Here is a 23,267-nt window from a genome sequence, read left to right on the forward strand (position 1 = left end):
GCCCTTTTTCTCTTGAGCTGCATGTGAAAATTCAGATTCCTGGACCCCCTCATCATGCTCTCTGGATATGGGATATGTACATTTTAATAGGCTGGATATCTGCATTTTAGCATGCTTCCTAGGAGATTTTTTTTATGAACTGGTTTCCATAATAAAATCTTTGAATTTTGGGGTATGAGATATATGCTTCCATTTAATTCCGTTTGGAACTTGCTTGTCACTTAGCAGGTATTAAATGCACAAAAGGCCATGGCCCCACGTTATGACTAAAATATGGATAGGGTATTTAGGAAAATAAGATTAGTGTAGAATGAATTATTGGCCATCAACTCTTCACCTCAAGAACCACCTTCTTGCCTTGACCTCCAATTGGCAGAGTATATCTTTGCCTCTTGACTTTGAGTTTGGTCATGTGACTTGCTATGGCCAGTGGAGTCTGGACAGATGTACATGATCTCAGAGAAGACTTAAGAGACCTTCAGTATGTCCACTTGTCCTCTCACACTTCCCACAGAGCCCAAGAGAAGCTTGCCCTGAAATGAGTTGCTGTATTGCATTCTGAGACCAAAGTGCACACATTGGAAGCTTATCTCCCCAGGTAAGTTCAGCGGGCCCACTAGTTAAAGCAAAGCCTTCCCCACAAGTCAAACCTACTTCAATGGACCCCAAGATTGCTGACAGATTCATAAGAAAAAGCAATTACCATTTTAAGTCACTGAATTTGGGGGTGATTTGTTGCATAGCATTGTTGGAGTAATGACCACTAGCCAATACAATCAGAGGTTGGAAATGTCTTTGGGGAGTTGGTTGGGTTGGGTTGGGGCTGATCCCATACCTGTACTGAAAAAAAGCAATTTGGAGGACAAGCAGTTGCAACTTCACTAGGAGGGGTCTTTTTGGGTGATACGTGGTTGCTCCATCCAGAGGAGATGAGAATGAGACCTGTGTTTACTAGTTTATTTGTTTGTTTGTTTTGGTACCAGGGATTGAACCCAGGGGCGCTTAACCACCGGAGCCACTTCCCCAGCCCTTTTTTATATTTTACTTAGAGGCAAGATCTCTTTGAGTTGCTTAGGGCCTCACTAAGTTTCTGAGGCTGGTTTTGAACTCATGATCCTCCTTGCCTTAGCCTCGGAGCTGCTGGGATTACAGGCATGCGCCAAGGGCCTGGCAGAGACCTGCGTTTACTGTTGGAACCATTGCTGTCAATAACAACTGGGTGCACCTACTGTAGGTCAAGTGCAGCATGGGAGTTCAAGGGGCCTGAGAGGGGCCAGAGCTCTAGAAACGCGGCCACTACATTGCAGGGCTATACATGGCTCTTGTTTGAAAGATCATCTCAATGTGTTGACTCAGATTGTGCGATTTCTCTCGGGAATCCATATAGGGATCCATATAGGGGAAAAAATTCTCCCTGATTCTACCTTCCATCCTAATCGTTACATCCAGCAAGCTTTCAGCACAGAGGTTCCCAAGGAGCCAGAAGTAGGAGGATGACCTTACCGTGGGTGACCCTGCAATCTCTCGTCACTGCCAGTTCCCGAGGTTTTCAGGATAGCAGAGCCAAAAGCTCACTTGATGTATTAGGTACAATCAAATGCTCTTTCCTCCCTGGTGCCCCTATTCTCACGTCCTGGTTGAGACTGCTCCCCAGGATCAACTATACAATTTACAGGGCTAGATACACAATGAAATATCAGGAGCAATTCAAAAATTGAATTACAAGACAGAACCATAGGCCATTAAGCAAATGTGGCCTCCTCTGAGCATGAGGCCCATTGTAATGTCAGGCCTCCTGCCAGGAAGCTGCCCTGCTGCCCACAGAAAGGTAACTCAGCCAGTGCCTATGCATGTGTTAGAGGAACCACCAGCAGAGTCCACTCCCGGGTACAGACGGCCCCTCTGTTGATCACTCAGCCAGCCTCCAGGGTGCCAACCACTTCCAGACCTCCCCTCAGGCGGTGGTTAAGCCAGTGAGGGCCAACCCCAGGAAGCAATCGGGGTTGCCTCCTGCCAGGCAACTCCAGGTGCCCAATGACAAGGGTGGGTGCCACGGTGACTGGGAACCATTCTGCAATCCCAGCACCCTGCCTGCTGGGCTTTTGCTCGCAACCATTTAGAAAACATTTCTGTGAGCCCCCCAAGGTGCTTAAAATGCAGTCCAGACAAGGCTGTGGGTTTGAGCGATCACAGCTGTATTTAAAGATTGCGTAAGAGAATCACAGCAGCTTTTCTACAGAGGCCAGGAGACCTGCCCGGGGCTCAGGACCGCACGGAAACACTCGTGCAGGCTCCATGAAGGTAAGAGAATTGCCCTAAAGCCTAGAGCTGCAGGGCTCTGGGAGGCGCACACGCAAGGCTGCTCATCACGTGCAGACATTTGGCCAACAGGCCTTCCTTTGAAGTCCTGGCAGAGCTGGGGCAAGCTCTCTGCTGGAGAACATGTGGCTGTCAGTGGGAGGAGGGTAGAGTGGAGGCCTGTCACTCCTCCCTCAAAGTGAAGCTGCTCCTTTGTTTGCCCTATAGAAATGCTGCTAACTCACAAGCTCTGAAGGCTGCTCTACTCTTTATTGTCTTCAAAAAACTCAGGACAGTGCTTAAGGCCATGGAGAAAAGGGCCTAGTTTGTGTGCTTCTTGTTGCCCTTGAATGAGATAAGAAGAGGGATGATTCGGGTAAAGGTGGGCATGGTCTAAATCAGTGGTTCTCAAAGTGCAATCTCCAGACCAGCATCGTCAGTGAGCTGCAAACTCTTAGAAATGCAGATGCTAGAACTTGCTCCTTACTGCAGCATGATACTCAGTGGGCCAACCTCTTTTCTGCCCTCATCAGCCTCCAGTAACCACAACTGTATGCTCAAGTTCAATGAGATCAACTTTTTGGATGCCATGTGTGAGTTCTGGCTTATTTCACTTGACATAATGTCCTCCAGGTTCATCCATGCTGCAAATAACAGGATTTCATCCTGAGGGTGACTACAGTTGACAATAAAATAGCAAAATGTTTCAAAATAGCTCAAAGAGCGGATTTTGAATGTTCTCACCATGAAGAAATGATAAATGTTTCAGGGGACGAATATGCTAATTACCCTCATCTGATTATTACGCAATGTACACATGTATGAAAACATCACATTGTATTCTATAAATATGAACAATCATGTGTATAAATTTTTTAAAATGAAATACAGATTCTAGATGTCACTAAATCTATGAAGCAAAAACCCTGAGGACCAAGATCAGTAATCTGTTTTGACAATTGCTCTTGGTGATTCTGATGCACCCCTGGTCAAAAATAGACCTTCATTGCCTTCATGTTAGTTTGCTAGGGATGTCACAATGGAATGCAGCAGACTGGTGGCTTACACAACAGAAATTGTCTTTCTCATGGTTCTGAAGCTCAAGGTGCTACAATTGTTGCTTTCTAGGGAGGCCTCTGTCCTTGGCTTGCAGATAGCTGCCTTCTTATTGTGTCCTTGTGGGGCCTTCCTGGATGCCATTGCACCCTGGTGTGGCTTCCTCTTCTGTTGTGGACACCAATCATTGGATTAGGGCCCCACACTTGTGGCCCATGTTGTCTGAATCCCCTCCTTAACAAACCTGTCTCCAAATAGAGTCACACTGATTGTTAGAGCTCCAATATATGAGTTGGGAGGGACCCAAGTAGTCCATAATCGCCCACTATCATATCACTAGTTTTCAACATTATGCTTTTTTAAGGACTAGAATAACAATACACAGCAGTAGGTCTGGCAAACTTCCATTTGCCGGGTACTGTGCTAAGTGCTTTACATGCATGAGAATCCTTTACTATCCCTATTTGGCCATTTGGGAAATAGGCTTGGGGTTGAGTTGTTTGCCAAACCTCACAAATGATGGCAAAACCAGGCTCTAAACACCAGAAGTCTGGCTCCAAAGTATGAGCTCTTAACCCCTACACAGGTAGTAGACGCAGGTCTCTGTCACCATTCTTATGTGTTGCTGTTGTTGTTATCAGCATATTATGCATTTTTTATTCTTTTATATAGCTGTGTAGCATTACATTTGTGGATATGCCTTCATGTAATCAAACATTCCTCTAATGTTAGAAGTCTAGGGTTTTTCCTAGGCTTTAGTTTTTGTTTTGTATGTATTTAATATACTATATGATGTTTTGATATACATAGTAAAATGTTTACTACTCTAAGCAAATTAGCATATGCATCATCTTATATGGTTACCCCTGTGTATGTGTGTGTGTGTGTGTGTGTGTGTGTGTGTGTGTATGTATGTTAAAAGAACCTAAAATCTCTCCTTAACAAATTTCTGATATGCAATACAATAGTACTAACTATAATACTGTGTTGGTCAGCTTTCTGTCGCTGCAACACAACACCTGAGAGAGTCAATTTAGAAGAGGAAATGTTTATTTTGGCTCACAGTTTGACTGTGACGGTTGCAGCCCAGGGTCAGTCAGTTGGTGCCTTTGTCTTGGGGCCTGTGGCAGGCAGAGCATTATGGCAGGGAGGGCATGGTACAGCAAAGCTAATTGCCTCATGGGAACCAGTAAACAGAGAAGCATTTGAACAACATTCCCTTCAAGTGCATTTCTCTACGTGCCTAGTTAACCCCACTTTCTAAAAGTCCCACCATCTGTCAACAGTGCCATGGGCAGGTAAATAAGCCTCTAATACATGAAACTTCAGGGGATATTCCAGACAAATTTTACAGTCTTCCTACAGTACATTAGACTCCTAGAGACTTCTCCTACATAACTGCAACTTTGTACACTTTGATTTTTACCATTCCATTCTGGTTTTTTTTTTTTTTGCATTCAACTTCTGTTTATTTTAGATTTCACATGTAAGGACATATAGTGTTTTTCTTTCTGAATCTAACTTGTTTTCACTTAGCATAATATCCTCCAGGTTCATCCATATCACAAATGGCAGTATCTCTCTCTTTTTTTAAAAAGCTGAATAGTATTCCATTGTTTACATATGCCACAATTTCTTAATCCTTTCACTCATCAATGGACATTTAGGTTGATTCCATATCTTGGCTATCGTGAATAATATTGAAACGAACATGGGGTACAGATGTTTCCATGAGGTACAGATTTCATTTACTTTGGGTATATTCCCAGAACAGTGATTGCTAGGTTCATATAATATATCTCTACTTATTTTTAATTTTTTAAAGCGCTTCCATATCATTCTCTGCAATAGCTGTGCCAATTTATATCCTTACCAACTACACAAGGGTTCGCCTTTTTCCCACACCTTTACCAACGCTATCTCTTTTTTTTCTTTTTGATAATGATTTCTTTTTTTTTCTTTTTTTTTTTTTTTGGTTGTTCACAACATTACAAAGCTCTTGACATATCATATCCAACACTATCTCTTGTTCTTTCTTCCTTTTTTTTTTTTTTTTTGGTGCTGAAGATTGAATCCAGGGCTATTTGAATGCTAGGCAAGAGTTATATCACTGAACTACACTCCCAGACTATCTCTTGTGTTTTTGATAAGAGCCATCCTAACAGGTGTGAGGTGACATCTCACTGTGTTTTTAATTTGTACTTTGTGATAAGTGAGGTTGAGTGCATTTTAATATGTCTGATGGCCATTTTTATGTCCTCTTTGGGGAAATTTCTATTTTAGTTCTTTATCCATTTTTAATTAAATAATTTGGTTTTTTTTGCCATTAAGTTGTGTTGAGCTCCTAAAAGGGTACACTTGTACACTGCTGGTGGGACTGCAAATTGGTGCGGCCAATTTGGAAAGCAGTATGGAGATTCCTGGGAAAGCTGGGAATGGAACCACCATTTGACCCAGCTATTGCCCTTCTCGGACTATTCCCTGAAGACCTTAAAAGAGCATACTACAGGGATACTGCCACAACGATGTTCATAGCAGCACAATTCACAATAGCTAGACTGTGGAACCAACCCAGATGCCCTTCAATAGATGAATGGATAAAAAAAATGTGGCATCTATACACAATGGAGTACTATGCAGCAATAAAAAATGACAAAATCATAGAATTTGCAGGGAAATGGATGGCACTAGAGCAGATTATGCTTAGTGAAGCTAGCCAATCCCTAAAAAAAAAAATACCAAATGTCTTCCTTGATATAATGAGAGCAACTATGAACAGAGCAGGGAGGAAGAGCAGGAAGAAAAGATTAACATTAAACAGAGACATGAGATGGGAGGGAAAGGGAGAGAAAAGGGAAATTGCATGGAAATGAAGGGAGACCCTCATTGCCATACAAAATTACATATAAGAGGTTGTGAGGGGAATGGGAAAATAAACAAGGAGAGAAATGAATTACAGTAGCTGGGGTAGAGAGAGAAGATGTGAGGGAAGGGGAGGGGGGATAGTAAGGGATAGGAAAGGTAGCAGAATACAACAATTACTAATAGGGCATTATGAAAAATTGTGGATGTGTAACCGACGTGATTCTGCAATCTGCATTTGGGGTAAAAATTGGGAGTTCATAACCCACTTCAATCTAATGTATGAAATATGATATGTCAAGAGCTTTGTAATGTTGTGAACAATCAATAAAAAACAGACTGTCTTGTAAAAAAAAAAGTTGTGTTGAGCTCCTTATATGTTTTGAATATTAACCCTTTATCAGATATAAGGTTTGCAAATATTTTCTCCTAGTTTGTAATCTGCTTTCCATTTGGTTTAATATTTCCTTGTTATGTAGAAGCTTTTAGTTTGATGTAATCCGACTTTTTTATATTTGCTTTTGTTGTCTGAGATTTTGCTGAAAGCCAAAAAATTATTAAGACCAATATCATTCAACCTTTCCCAGATGTTTTCCTATAGGCTGTGTAGTAGAAAAAAAAAATCGCTAATTCTACATTAGCTACTTGTCATTTTTGAGAAGTGGAAGAAAATAAAACTCGAATTAAGCTTAATAACACAGAATCTGCTAGCTGTATGCCAACTGCTTAATTAAACGGGACTCAATCACTAGGTAGTCATGCTTATTTTACCCACAGCATGGATAGAACATGAGACAGGAACTCTCTTTGGCTCTTCTGCTTTCTGAAACAAGAAGGGAAAAGATGACACCCAGTGAATTTTCCAAAACAATATATATATATATATATATATATATATATATATATATATATATATATATTGGTAGCAAAAGAGAAACTAGTTGCAAAGGATCTAGAATAGGAAATCCCCTGCACCACAGTTAAAACATGGCAATTTCAAGAGAGACATAAAGAAAGGTGGAGTCAGGCTGCTTCCTGGGTTTATCCAGCGTCACAGACTGTCAAGGATCACGTCTTGTGCCTCAGCTCCTGCAAATCCAGTAATGAGGTATACTAGAGGAGAAAGACCTGAGTTTCCTCCAAAACAGATTGCTACATCCTTCCCATCGTGAATCCCTAAAATAACTCTGCTGTGCCTTAATGAGACATGGTTGGGATGGAGGATGCTCATAGTAACGATATTGTTTCACACGTACCTGTAGCACTTCAGCAACTATGTCCAAACCAACCCAGACACAGAACCACAATTTGGTGTGATACAGTTCCAAATAGGATTTAACTGAAATATGGAACCATCTCCTTCTTTATAATGGCAGCTCCCATTTATTAACAACTTACTGTGTGTGAGCCATTATCCTAACTGAACAGTAAAGGGAACGGGAACACATACCAGTTACTGCATAGCTTGTTTGTTCCCAGTTATACTGTTGGTAACTGAAGGCACCAGAATTCCTACTTGGCCATCTGTGCTAGAGCCAGGGCTTTTACCCAGAGTTCCACCTCCTCTCAAATGCAAACTGAAATGAAATTTGGTACTTAGAGAAGTGTGTCAAACACTTCTGCTTTAACCAATAACAGAAACCAGGATCTGAAAGGAGCCACAGAAGTTCACCTGGTTTGGCCCCTTGGCCACAATCCAGAGAAGGTGTCACCACCAGTAGACAAAATGGCCAAGGTTCTTAGGAAAAACAAAACAAAACCTGACCAAGTTTATTCAACCAATAAATGGTGGCTAAATCAACAAGCATGTATTAAGTGTGTGTTCATTTTACTGAGTCTTGTGGATCATAAATCAGAGGAAGTTCCAGGAGCTTTGTGGGGCCTCCTCACTGGGGTCTGTTTGGACCACCCCAAGGCTGGGCTCACCATTCTGTGGGAGCCTGGCTCTTACCCACAGGACTCCCAGGGCCTGGCACACAGTTTCTTTGCTGGTGGTTGTGCTGGCCTGGGCCCATGGGTAGCTGGGAGGCCTCTCTGTACACATACCCACCCCTTTCCATGGCTCCTTGCAGCTGAGAACAAGGCTGCTGCCAACATCTAATGGAATACCCACCCCCAGAAAGCAGGGCTGTAGGCAGTGGCCCTTGTGGGCATGGCTGGGTTATGGGACGTCTACAAAGAGGAGCCAGGGCAGACACGACCAGGGAACCAAAGAACCATCTCTTGGTGGGAGACCATCTCTTGCTGCTGTTTGGCATGAAGTGAAAGGTCTGATGAGGACACCAATGTGCACTTGAAGTGGGCTACTGGAGAAACCAACCTCTGCTCCCTGGAACCAGACTGGCACCCCTCCTACAACGTCTAACGGCACATGTGGCCTCAACCAGCAGTGCTGGGAAAGGTGAGTGCCTGGGACACAGCGGGTGATGACTCTCGCATGTCCTGCAGGCCCTGAGGAGGGGAGCTGGTGCTGTGTCATATGCTAGGGGATCTTGTATGAGAGGGCCTCCGGAAAGGATGAGGTGACCCCAAGGGAGAACCACCCAGAAATCAGAGGCTGGGGTAGGAGGCAATCTTAGCTAGTTAAAAGAGGCCCCTCCTCAATGGACATTCAGATGGGAAATCTTCAGTGCTGAGGGCTCCAAAGAACCCAGGAGCCAAGCCAACCTTGGGGCACACAGAAACAGAGAAGGCCCTCATGCTCAATTGATACAACTTTACCCATTTTCTCTTATTCCTCCAAACTCCCCACGACCAACACCCGATCCTGACCCCGAGAACAAAACTGGACCTTCCAGTAGTGCAGGCGGTGAGGAAGGGAGAAGAGATGACCAGGTCCTTTCCACAGAGGCAGGTCAGAGCTGAGGGGACAGAAAACATTCTCACTGGATAATTCTAGGGTTCTAATATGGAACAGGACTGGACTTGTAATATTTGAAAATGACCAAGCATCCGTAAAATCTGTCTGAGACTTTACTCAATGGGCACTGAAGATGAATTCAAGTCCTCAGAGTTTTTGATGGGTAAGAACTGGAAAGGAAAACATTGCTTTCTGGTTAGAATATTTGATGTTTATTTCACTCAGTCATACATAAACATTCTCTCTCTCTCTCTCTCTCTCTCTCTCTCTCTCTCACACACACACACACACACACACACACACACACACACAAACCCACACCTCTCTTTCCAAATATTTCAAAAGTACGAGGAAGTCCAAATAGGCAGGTTGGTGCTGGGAGGTTCAAAGATGAGGTGGTGTTACAATAGTTGTAGGAGCATCATCAGGTCCACCCAGATTGAAGATTGGAAGTAACCCATGCCAAGGTTATTTCTTGGGTCCTTTGTGAAGAGATCATGGCCAAATGACATCAACAAGGTAACAAGAGCACAGAGGATGGGGGATGGTGTGTTCAGGCAGAAAACTCCGTGTGGTTGATTCAGAGCCCAGTGCTACTTTGTAGCAGGTGATCAGGCAATTCCATTTCTTCTAGTGGACATTTTGTAGGCTGTCTCACATTGTCCCTGGAACCATTAGGACATAGAGGTGGCGTTTTCAAGTAGTAACCATTTCCATCACGTAAGTGACTTTATGAGTAGGGAAAATCATCCTCCCTACTCATAAAATACAATCAAGTTGCCCTCTCTTAAAGGACTCCATCCTTCACAGAAGATAAATTTTGTGTAGTCACAGACAACTTATTTTCTACTAGAACCTGTTTCTAATAGAATCATGTGTTAACTTTTTGTCACTGTGACCAAAATACCTGACCAGAACAACTTAGAGGAGGAAAAGTTTATTTTGGCTCATGGTTCCAGACCCTTGGTCAATGGTCACTGACTGCATTGTTCTGGGCCCAAGGTGGGGAGAATGTCATGGCAGAAGAGCATGGTAAAGGAGCAACACTCTCCTCAAGGTGGCCAGGAAGCAGAGAGAGAGGGAAGGGGGCCACAGGGAAGCTGCACCCTGTGTCCACTGGGTGGCATGTACCCAGTGACCCCCTTGTCCAGGCATGCCCCCCCCCCCACCTACAGTTACCACCCAGACAGTCCATTCAAACTAGGATGCACTGATTAGGTTACATCTCTCAAGATCCAATCATTTCACCTCCAAATATTCCTACATTATACAGGAGCTTTGGGGGGACACCTCATATCCAGACCATAATAAATCTCTAATTCAAGATGGTAGACATGTTTAATGAAGCAGAATCAATGTCATTTTCAATAGATTAACATACTGGAGTATGGGTTGTCCTTTACTTGCCTTGGGGATTTCTTTGGAGGATTTTTGGTAGTCAGCTGTAAAAATATGCTATATATTTTTTTATCATTTTTTTTATTTTATTGTTGGTTGTTCAAAACATTACATAGTTCTTAATATACCATATTTCACAGATTGATTCAAGTGGGTTATGAACTCCTATTTTTACCCCATATACAGATTGCTGTGTCACATCAGTTACATTTCCATTGATTTACAAATTGCCTTTCTAGTGACTGATGTATTCTGCTGTCTATCCCATTCTCCACTATCCCCCCTCCCCTCCCCTCCCCTCCCCTTCTCTCTCTCCACCCCCTCTACTATAAATCGTTTCTTCCACTTATATAATTTTTCTCCTACCCCTCCTTTCCTCTTATATGTAATTGTGTATAACCCTGAGGCTCACCTTCCAATTCCATGCAATTTCCCTTCTCTCTCCCTTTCCCTCCCGCCTATCATCCCTGTTTAATGTTAATCTTCTTCTCAAGCTCTTCGTCCCTACCCTGTCCTTGGTTACTCCCCTTATATCAAAGAAGACATTTGACATTTGTTTTTTAAGGATTGGCTAGCTTCGCTTAGCATAATCTGCTCTAATGCCATCCATTTCCCTCCAAATTCTATGATTTTGTCATTTCTTATTGCAGAGTAATACTCCATTGTGTATAAATGCCACATTTTTTAATCCATTCATCTATTGAAGGGCTTCTAGGTTGGTTCCACAATCTTGCTATCGTGAATTGTGCTGCTATGAACATCGATGTAGCAGTGTCCCTGTAGCATGCTCTTGTTAGGTCTTTAGGGAATAGACCGAGAAGGGGAATAGCTGGGTCAAATGGTGGTTCCATTCCCAGCTTTCCAAGAAATCTCCATACTGCTTTCCAAATTGGCTGCACCATTTTGCAGTCCCACCAACAATGAACAAGTGTACCCATTTCCCCACATCCTCGCCAGCACTTGTTGTCGTTGGACTTCTTAATGGCTGCCAGTCTTACTGGAGTGAGATGGTATCTTAGGGTGGTTTTGATTTGCATTGCTCTGACTGCTAGCGATGTTGAGCATTTTTTCATGTACTTGTTAATTGATTGTATGTCCTCCTCTGAGAAGTGTCTGTTCAGGTCCTTGGCCCATTTGTTGATTGGGTTATTTGTTATCTTATTATCTAATTTTTTGAGTTCTTTGTATACTCTGGATATTAGGGCTCTATCTGAAGTGTGTGGAGTAAAGATTTGTTCCCAGAATGTAGGCTCCCTGTTTCTCTCTCTTATTGTTTCTTTTGTTGAGAGAAAACTTTTTAGTTTGAGTAAGTCCCATTTGTTGATTCTAGTTGTTAACTCTTGCGCTATGGGTGTCCTATTGAGGAATTTGGAGCCCGACCCCACAGTATGTAGATCATAGCCGACTTTTTCTTCTATCAGACGCCGTGTCTCTGATTTAATATTGAGCTCCTTGATCCATTTTGAGTTAACTTTTGTGCATGGCGAGAGAAAGGGATTCAGTTTCATTTTGATGCAAATGGATTTCCAGTTTTCCCAGCACCATTTGTTGAAGATGCTATCCTTCCTCCATTGCATGCTTTTAGCCCCTTTATCAGATATAAGATAGTTGTAGTTCTGTGGGTTGGTTACTGTGTCTTCTATTCTGTACCATTGGTCCACTCGCCTGTTTTGGTACCAGTACCATGCTGTTTTTGTTACTATTGCTCTGTAGTATAGTTTGAAGTCTGGTATCGCTATACCGCCTGATTCACACTTCCTGCTTAGCATTGTTTTTGCTATTCTGGGTCTTTTATTATTCCATATGAATTTCCTGATTGTTTTATCTATTTCTACAAGAAATGCTGTTGGGATTTTGATTGGGATAGCATTGAACTTATAGAGAACTTTTGGTAATATCGCCATTTTGATGATGTTAGTTCTGCCTATCCATGAACAGGGTATATTTTTCCATCTTCTGAGGTCTTCTTCTATATCTCTCTTTAGGGTTCTGTAGTTTTCATTGTATAGGTCTTTCACCTCTTTTGTTAGGTTGATTCCCCAGTATTTTATTTTTGGGGGGGATATTGTGAATGGAGTAATTGTCCTCATTTCCGTTTCAGAGGATTTGTCACTGATATACAGGAATGCATTTGATTTATGCGTGTTGATTTTATATCCTGCCACTTTGCTGAATTCATTTATTAACTCTAATAGTTTCTTTGTAGACCCTTTTGGGTCTGTTAGGTATAAAATCATATCGTCTGCAAATAGTGATAATTTAAGTTCTTCTTTTCCTATTTTTATGCCTTTAATTTCTTTCGTCTGTCTAATTGCTCTGGCCAGTGTTTCGAGGACTATGTTGAACAGAAGTGGTGAGAGAGGGCATCCCTGTCTTGTACCAGATCTTAGAGGGAATGCCTTCAATTTTTCTCCATTCAGAATGATGCTGGCCTGTGGCTTATCATAGATTGCTTTTACAGTGTTGAGGTATGATCCTGTTATCCCTAATTTTTCTAGAGTTTTGAACATAAAGGGATGCTGTACTTTGTCGAATGCTTTTTCTGCATCTATCGAGATGATCATATGGTTCTTATTTTTAAGTCTATTGATGTGGTGAATAACATTTATTGATTTCCGTATATTGAACCAGCCTTGCATCCCAGGGATGAATCCTACTTGATCATGGTGTATAATTTTTTTGATATGATTTTGAATCCGATTCGCCAGAATTTTATTGAGGATTTTTGCATCTAGGTTCATTAGAGATATTGGTCTGTAATTTTCTTTCTTTGAAGTGTCTCTGTCTGGTTTAGGTATCAGGGTGATGTTGGCCTCGTAGAATGTCTTTGGAAGTTCTCCCTCTTTTTCTATTTCCTGAAATAGCTTGAAAAGTATTGGTGTTAGTTCCTCTTTAAAGGTTTTGTAAAACTCTGCTGTATACCCGTCTGGTCCTGGGCTTTTCTTAGTTGGTAGTCTTTTGATGGTTTCTTCTGTTTCCTCTATTGTTATCGGTCTGTTTAGGCTGTCTATATCTTCCTGACTCAATCTGGGCAGATCATATGACTTAAGAAATTTATCGATGCCTTCACTATCTTCTATTTCATTGGAGTATAAGGATTCAAAGTAATTTCTGATTATCTTCTGTATTTCTGAAGTGTCTGTTGTGATATTGCCTTTTTCATCCCGTATGCTAGTAATTTGGGTTCTCTCTCTTCTTCTCTTCGTTAGCATGGCTAAGGGTCTGTCGATTTTATTTATTTTTTCAAAGAACCAACTTTTAGTTTTGTCAATTTTTTCAATTGTTTCTTTTGTTTCGATTTCATTAATTTCAGCTCTGATTTTAATTATTTCTTGCCTTCTACTTCTTTTGCTGTTGTTTTGCTCTTCTTTTTCTAGGATTTTGAGATGGTATATGAGATCATTTATTTGTTGGTTTTTTCTTTTTTTAAGGAATGTGCTCCAAGCAATGAATTTTCCTCTTAAAACTGCTTTCAATGTGTCCCATAGATTCCGATATGTTGTATCTGTGATTTCATTTAACTCTAAGAAGTTTTTAATTTCCTCCTTAATGTCTTCTATAACCCATTGATCATTCAGTAACCTATTGTTCATTCTCCAAGTGATGCATGATTTTTCCTTCCTTCTTTTATCGTTGATTTTCAGTTTCATTCCATTATGATCAGATAAGATGCATGGTATTATTTCTACTCCTTTATATTGTCTAAGAGTTGCCCTGTGACATAATATATGATCTATTTTTGTGAAGGATCCATGTGCTGCTGAGAAAAAAGTGTAACTACTTGATGTTGGGTGGTATATTCTATATATGTCGATTAAGTCTAGGTTGTTAATTGTGTTGTTGAGTTCTATAGTTTCCTTATTTAACTTTTGTTTGGAAGATCTGACCAGTGGTGAGAGAGGTGTGTTGAAGTCTCCCATGATTATTGTATGGTGGTCTATTAGACTCTTGTACTTGAGAAGAGTTTGCTTGATGAACGTAGCTGCACCATTGTTTGGAGCATATATATTTATGATTGTTATGTCTTGTTGGTGTATCGTTCCCTTGAGCAGTATGCAGTGTCCCTCTTTATCCTTTTTGATTAACTTTGGCTTGAAATCTATTTTGTTTGATATGAGTATGGACACTCCTGCTTGTTTCCGCAGTCCATATGAGTGGAATGATTTTTCCCAGCCTTTCACCTTCAGTCTATGTATATATTTTCCTATCAAATGCGTCTCCTGTAGGCAACATATTGTTGGATCTTGTTTTGTGATCCATTCAACTAGCCTGTGTCTCTTAATTGGTGAGTTTAAGCCATTAACATTTAGGGTTATTATTGAGATTTGGTTTGTTCCTCCAGTCATATTTGTTTATTTATGTTACTAAACCTGATTAGTTTTCCTGTTTGATTACTTTCCCCCCTTTACTGTCCTACCTCCCACTGATGGTTTTCAATATTATTTTCAGTTTCCTCTTCCTGTAATGTTTTGCCAAGGATTTTTTGAAGAGATGGTTTTCTAGCTGCGAATTCTTTTAACTTTTGTTTATCATTAAAGGTTTTAATTTCATCTTCCATCCTGAAGCTTAATTTCGCCGGATACATGATTCTTGGTTGGAACCCATTTTCTTTCAGTGTTTGAAATATGTTATTCCAGGATCTTCTAGCTTTCAGAGTCTGTGTTGAGAGAGCAGCTGTTATCCTGATTGGTTTGCCCCTAAATGTAATCTGCTTTCTTTCTCTTGTAGCTTTTAAAATTCTTTCCTTATTCTGTATGTTGGGCATCTTCGTTATAATGTGTCTAGGTGTGGATCTCTTATGATTTTGCACTTTCGGCGTCCTGTAGGCTTCTAGGATATGGGATTCTGTTTCATTCTTCAAGTCTGGGAAGTTTTCTCGTATTATTTCATTGAATAGATTGTTTATTCCTTTGGTTTGGAGCTCTGTGCCTTCCTGTATACCAATGACTCTTAAGTTTGGTCTTTTAATTTATCCCATAATTCTTGAATGTTCTGTTCATGGTTTCTTAGCAGTCTTGCTGAGCTGTCTATGTTCTTTTCAAGTTGAAATACTTTGTCTTCATTGTCTGATGTTCTATCTTCTAAGTGATCTACTCTGCTGGTAGTATTCTCAATTGAGTTTTTAAGTTGGTTTATTGCTTCCTGCATTTCTAGGATTTCTATTTGTTTGTTTTTTATTACTTTTAACTCCCTGTGAAATTGATCTTTTACTTCCTGGATTTGTTTCTGTAGTTCCTTGTCAATGTGATCTTTCATTGTCTGATTTTGCTGTCTCATGTCTTCTTTGAGACTCCAGATCATCTGAAGCATGTATATCCTGAACTCTTTATCTGACATTCCATCTGTTGCAGCTATTACCTCTTCTAGAGTTGAGTTGACCTGCATTGCTTTCTTTCCTTGTCTTTTCATATTGCTTGCGTTTCTTTCTGCTTGGTGAAACTGTTGTGTTTTTGAAATTTTCCCCCTATTTATTTATATTGCTCTTGTATAGTTGGGATATCTCTCTTGTAGGGCGGGTAGTGGCTGTGCTCCTCCTCTAATTAGAGTGATCTATCTACCACGCTGGTTGGTCGTAGGTCTGCCCACCCTGTGGGCACGGGTGGCTGCTCTACTCTGCCCCCACTCCAATTGTGGTGACGTTCCTACCACGTCCTCGGATCGTTTGTCCTGATCCGGATGTGGGCGGCAGCTCTGCTCCACCCCTACTCCAATTGGTGTGACGTGTCTACCACGCTGGTCGGCCTCTAAGCCTGTTCCGCCGGTGGGTCTCAGATCTGCCTACCTTGCGGGCTTGGGCTGCAGTTCTGCTCAGCCCCCACTCCCAGTGGGGGTACCTAACTGCCTCTCCAACGGGTCGCTGGGCCTTTTCCGGACACTGGCGGCGGCTCTGTTCAACCCGCACTCCAACCAGTGTGACGTGACTGCCTCGATGCTACTTGTCCACCACACTGGCAGGCTGCCGAGCCTGTCCTGCCAGTGGGACGCAGGTCTGCCTACCTTGCAGGATCAGACGGCGGCTCTTCACGGCCTCCACTCCAAGTGGGTTGACTTGGCTACCCTGCCGTCGGGTCGCTGGTCCTGTTCCAGGCGTGGGCGGCTACTCTCCTCGGCCCCAGCTGCAGTTGGGGTGTCGCGATACCACACCGGCGGGACCCTTAGCCTGCTCTGGGCACAGGTGGCAGCTCCATTCTGCCCCCCAGGCCCCCGCAGCACCTAGCAGGACCCGGACCGAGAAGCAGTCCCTGTAGGATCCCCAACCCTGAGCCAGAGCAGCTTCGGGAGTCAGGAGCCGGCCTCTTCGGTCCCCGCCACGTTCTGCTAGGAGCAGGCTCCACAGAGCAACTGCCGCGGGTTCTCCAACCCCAGGCCAAAGCAGCCCCGGGAGCCCAAGCCTGGCCGCACCAGACTCTCCCTGCTCGGTGCACGCTCCGCTGGGAGCAGCGTCAAAGACGCAGTTCCCGCGGGCTCCCCAGCCCCGGGCCAAAACTGTTCCGGGAGTCAGAGTCCCGCTGCCCCTCGTCGCAAGTTTCACTTGTAGCTGGCCTCAGCTCGCGGTCCCTGCAGGTTCCCCAGCCCTGGGCTCAAGCAGCTACGGGAGCCAGAACCCAGCCTCTCCGATCCCTGCCACACTCTGCTAGGAGCAGGCTCCACAGAGGTACCCCAGCCTCAGGCCCCAGCAGCCCCGGGAGCCCGAGCCTGGCCGCTCCAACCTCTCCTAGCTCAGTGTACGCTCCGCCAGGGGCAGGGTCAAAGACGCAGTCCCCGCGGGCTCCCTAGCCCTGGGCCAAAACTGTTCCGGGAGTCCGAGCCACGCCACCCCTCAGCGCACAATCCACTTGTAACTGGCCTCAGCCCGGAGTCCCCGAAGGATCCCCCGCCCTGGGCCAAAGCAACCCGGGGAGCTAGAATCTGGCCGCTCAAAGTCCGGCGCCCGCCTTGCCAGGGGTGAGCCCCGAAGAGTATTCTCCTCAGGATCTCCAGTCCGGAGCCTGAGCGATCTGTCTGCAAGACGCAGGCAAATACCAGCCTGGAATCACCTGTTCCGTAGTTGAATGAGCTGAGATCAGTAGAAAACAGGGATGATTGCATCAGCTCTCCATGATGGCGGCTGCTGCCCTCCTCCGTGTTCTGACCGGTGTCGGGAATCGAACTGGACCGGTTCTCTCCTCTGTCTCAAGGCCGGAACTCAGCACTCAGCGCGGCCAGTGCACCGCTGGCAGGAGCCTCCAGAATCCGCTTCGCTGTAATCCCGCTCTGGAACCTCGCCGCTAACTAACTAGTGCGTGCCCCAGACTCCATCCGCGGGGCGGTCCACCGACCTATGCTATATATTTTAAGCAGCAAAAATTTTTAGAGTGTACACACAGACCTAGAAAAAAGAAAAAAAACTTTGAATGCTGTCTTAAACACTGTCTCAAACTTTGTAATAATACTAAACCTTATGTATCATTAACACTCAAAGACCCCCAAATACAGAGTGTTAAATAAGATGGGAGTTTTCTTCTCTCTTATGTAAAAGTCCAGAGTGAAGCAGGTGGTCTTGTGCTGGCAGTTGGCTCAAATCCATGGCTCTTCCAAGCATCTAAGTTTGGGCTCCCTACACGCCTCAGCATGTGGCTTCACTTTTGAGTTCAAGAATGCAGCTCCGAATGCCACTGATACCATTGCCCGGTGGCTAGAAGATGACCCAGATGTTGCACACATCACACTGCCTTAGCCCCAATGTGGCCCAAGTCTGCATCCAGCTGCAAACAAGGCTGGGAAATATGGTCTCTCACTAGACACCCATGTGCCCAGCTGGGACCCAGGGATTATATTTCTAAGTGAAAAACGAGAGATTGAATATGGAGAGTGACAGGGTGGGGTTGACAGGAGTCTTCTCTGTGCCTCAGTAATTGCTGAATGAAAAGATAATTTCATTGGGCAAACATTTATAGACTGCTTCCTGTGTGCCAATGTTCTAGTTTACCCTAATTTTCCAGAAAAAAAAAAAAGGCCTTGTGAGTGTAAAACCTTTAAAAGGAAAATCCTAACCTATCTATAGGTAAACCAAATTCACAAGTAGGATCATTGCTTATGTATTTTTTTGCAGGAAATTATGCCAGAGGCAAAGTCTTCTCTTTTCACCAGGTGTCAACAGAATTAAAATGTTTTGATCCCCCACAGGTGATATGGCCCTGCTGAGCTCGTGGGGGTGCACAGACCTGGTGCCATATTGACTAGGTGCTTGGAACCAAACCATTTTGTTCTGGCAGGAAAATTAATGCCAGGATTGCAAGTGGTTGTCACAAGGGCTTTGCTGTGTGTCACTCTCTCCTCATTCTCCTATTGCCCAAAATAAACACTCTAACGTTGTCCTACAGAGAGAGGTCTAGGTTAGGAGGCAGGGGCTGGGGGTGATAGTGGCTCCACTCCTTAACAGTTGTGTGACCTAAGGAAACAACAGGGCCTAGGTTTCTGGTTCATTCATTCTTCTGGCAAGCATGAATTGTCACCTGCTCAGCAGGCTCAGTGCTCTGTCCCTGAAGGTGTTCTCCACATCTTAACTTCTTGGATCTTCACAATGCCGTGGGCCTCAAGAGACAACATACACGTGGCTATACCCCCATCACATATGCGACGAAAACAAACATTGAGAACATTGGTGTTTGTGGCAGAAACTGCTAATTATCTCCCAGTATCCATTCTTCTGTTTTTCCTATTGTAATTGAATCCCTGATTGTGAGTTGGACATGAGGCTGCCCCTTCAATTCTCTTTGATAGCAACTAAGTATGGTCATGCAACTAAGTTCCGGCCCATGGACTGTGGAGAGAAGCTTCCAAGTCTTTTCTGAAAATTAAGAAGAGTTGTGTCCTCCCATTCATTTTCCCTGTTTCTGCTGGCTGGGATGTGTGCATGGTGGTGAGTCATCTTGGACCCTGTGGAGGAGAGTGACACCCAAAGATGGCAGAGAAACAAGATGAAGAAGTCTGGTACATACCCAGAGTTACTGTTCTATTCCTCTGTAGTAACTCATCCCCAACTCTAGTGGCTTCAATATCCCTGATCTCACAAATTCTGTTGGTCAGGAACCAGGTGGTTCTGCTGGTCTCTGAATCAGAATCTCTCATGAGACCACAGTCAGGGGATTGGCCCCAACTCCTGCATCTCAGCATTCATTTGGGGGAGGATCTATTTCCCAGCTCCTTCACAGGGCTGTTGGCAGTCCCAGATGGCTGTTGACTAGGGACATCAGTTCTTGGCTAAGTGATCCTCTCCTCAGGGCAGGTGATTCCATGGCAAATGGCTTTCCACTGAAGGATCAAGAGAATGAGTGGGAACAAGACAGAACAAGGGAGAGACAGGAGGATGGAAGCCAGTCTTTTCATAGCCCGATCTCAGAACAGACATCCCACCACTTACACCTGTGCTATTTGTTAGAAGAGAGTTATTGGTCTTACCCACAGGCCAGATCATGATGCAAGGCCATGAGTCCCAGGAGGAGAGGATCCTGGGAGCCACTGGAGAGCTATTTGCTGTACATCCTGCCACCGAGGAGTGGCTCCTTGTAGCTGGTCTGCTGAAGCTACAGCATTATGTGAAAGTGAAATAAATAACGAACCGTCTTCTTTAAAGACGGGGTCTGCATCTGAGCAGCCAATGTGTTCCAATCAATAGTGCTGGATTTGACTCTTCTATGGAACATTTCCCCAACTTGTGAGGACTCTAGAGCAGGTGTTTTCTGGAAGATCTGCCCATCTATATCCCTTTCATCTTCCACTCTGCCTCACCTCCCCTTTTTGGAGACTCCCATGATCATTTTTATAACTACTTGCCTCCAACTAATTGAAGAAAGGTTCAACAGACAAGCGAAGATAGGCCAAATCTTCCCAACAGGCATTTGGAGTTAGGATCCAGAAACCCCTATCAGTGTCCCTTAAGAACTGGACTCCAGGTGAAGCTAGGACTGATTGAATCTGCTTGTGGGAAAGTGAGGAAACCCATTTGCGGAGAGAGAAGGAAGAGGCGAATGTCAGAGAGAAGGCCTCCGGATGGACTCAGTTCCTGGCTTCCTGTTCTGGGCCTTGCTGGAGCCCTTTTTTAGCCCCCATCCTCAGCTGTGTGAGATATCTCTGCTCCATTCCAGAACTGTTCTTCTTGCTCCTCTCCACACCTTAATAAAGACTCAACTAGCTTGAAAGTAAAGAGTCTCTGACTAATAAACCCCTTTGCTTTGTTGAGTCCCACACCCAACGTCATTGCAGCTCATGGCATCCTGGTACGTAAATTCTTGCCTAAAAGCACATGTGATGGGTCATCTTAGCTCACCCAGGAAAGAATCGTGCGAGGAAAAACATTGCATGGATATATGTATCTGTGAGGTGAGTCATTGCTTTGTTGGAGGTCAACAGGAGATGTCTTCGTGCAAACAGGTGACAAAGAGTCAAAGGAGTCATCTTTTCTTGCTTTAGCTCCCTGTGCACTCACATGCTGCTTATCTAGACTGTGTGTCCTTGTGTGAAGTTGTAGAAAGAGCCCCCCCACCCCCCGATCTCTGAGCAGTCCTCAGCCAGTTCCCTGGAGCAGCTTTGCTCTTGCTCCTTTTGAATTCCCTGATGGCTCTTGAAGAAGCAGTCTGGGCTCTGGGAGAGCATCTCTCTCCACACATTCCCTCTGTGTGCTCCTTTCTGGATTGTTTACTCTGGAATCCAGGCCAGGGTGCTGGGGATGGGTTGTATTTCTTTGGTGGAATTCTGCACTCCCCTTCCCAAGTCACACTCTGCATTCCTTCGATGCCTCTTCCAAACTGGTGGTTGGTTTTGCAGCAAAGCTATTGGCTGCACAAGCCCAGGAAGAGTCTGTCCTCAACCTTGTCCTAACAGTTGACCCTCTAGTGTGGAAGGGGCCAAAGTAGGATATAGTAAACAGGAAGACAGCAGGCCTGGCCTGGCCTGGGGAGCAGAAAACATCAGCCACCATGCTCAACCCTGCCCCGGATCAAAACCTTCTGGGGTGCAGCACCTCCCAGGCTGGTCCAAGGAGTGTTCTCAGCAGCTTGGGATTGTCAATACAGCAGGACAAATTTGTCCTAAGACACCAACTCAGGAATTTTATGGTTTCTGAGGCTGGTGTGATAGATGGATAGAGAGATGGAGGAGAAGAGGACAAGCAAAAGTTAGAAGGGAAAGAATGGTTGAGTGATGGATAGGTTCACCAACCACCACCTTTTTTCAAACAGCTACTTGCCCCCATGCTACCTTAGATCCCCAATCCTTCCTGTCTGGGCTGTTTTTCTATTGGTATAATTTCTAACATGCTGTACTTCATTTTCAGAGTTAACCTGTATTAGCTTTATGTGGCTGTGACCAAAAACCCAACAAGATCAATTTAGAAGAGGAAAAGTTTGTATTGGCTCATGGTTTCAGAGTTTCGGTCCATGGTAAGTCCATTCCATTCCTCTGGGCCCAAGGTGAGCCAAAATATCATGGCAGAAGGACATGGTGAAGGAGAACTGCTCTGCTTGTGGTGGCCAGGAAGGAGAGAGAGAGATAGCTGGAGGGACAACTGGGAAGAAGAAACTTCCAGAATACACACCCAGTAACCTACCTCCTCCAACCACACTCCACTTGCCTACAGTTAGCATCCAGTCAGTCCATTCAAACCAGGATGAACTGATTAGGTTATAGTTCTCAGAATCCAATCATTTCACCTCCAGGTATTCCTGAATCAACACAGGAGCTGGGGATGGGTTGTATTTCTTCAGGGAATAAATCATACCTGAACCCTAACACAAATCATGGTAGAATTCAAGCTCTGTGAAGGCAGGAGGCTTTGCTCACTAATGGATCTCAGAGTCTAACAGTGCCTGGCACATAGCAGGTGTCCAGCAAGTATTTGCTGGACAAATGAATGGATGAATGGGTGGATTTCCCTAGCGATGTTTTGCATGATTTTCTTACTAAATTTCTTTTTCCATTTTCCTGCTGCTCTTCAAGCTGAGAATGTCCTCTCTTAACCCTACCAGTCAACCCCACTCATCTTTCAAGTGCCAACACCAATGCCACTTTCGCAGTACAGCTGTGCCATTAAAAGCCAGGCTCCCAGAATGCAGATCCCTCCTCTACCGCTTCTGAGGCTCCCTGGTGGCCAGGTGGGAGCTCTTGACTGCATGCTCAGTCTCCTTACCTAGTGGGTTCACTGTCAAGATGAAATAACATAACGTCCAGGACATGCTGAATTCACACATGTCCCCTGGTATTCTCCAGTTGGGTGCCTTCTCTCCCTTGTTTAAGCATCTTATTTCATTGAGATGCTCTGAAGAACTTCTCATGTTTTCTCTTGTGTTCTAGCTGTTCTTGCACATGTGGTGTTTTCCTTGAGAGAAGCTTCTCCTGACACAGAGCTTTGCAAATGCAGACTCTGGAATCATGTGCAGGACTTGAACAGAGATATCATAGCACAGGGGCAAACATTGTTGAGATGGTTCAGGGAGAGGTTCCTATTCTGAGGATGGGTTGGGCACTTTGGGAGGGCTTGAAGGACAGGACAGGGTAGTGCAGAAACACAATGAAAAACAAAACAAAGCAAAACCGTGCAACATGGCATTTCACATCATGAGCTGCAACTTCATAAGTTTTCCGACCAGAGACCAGGAGTAGAAGTCAGCCCTCCCCTGTGAATCAGAAGCCCCCATTTGAATGGAGCAAGAGGCAGTATCCCAAGCAGAAGGCCACAAAGGGTTGGTATCTGAAGAAAAGGACCTGCCCCTTTCTGTGACAAGGATCCTCTGGAAAGGCATTTGTGATAAACACG

The sequence above is a fragment of the Spermophilus citellus genome, assembly GCF_964194105.1.
Source record: "Spermophilus citellus genome assembly, chromosome: 8".
NCBI lineage: Eukaryota > Metazoa > Chordata > Mammalia > Rodentia > Sciuridae > Spermophilus > Spermophilus citellus.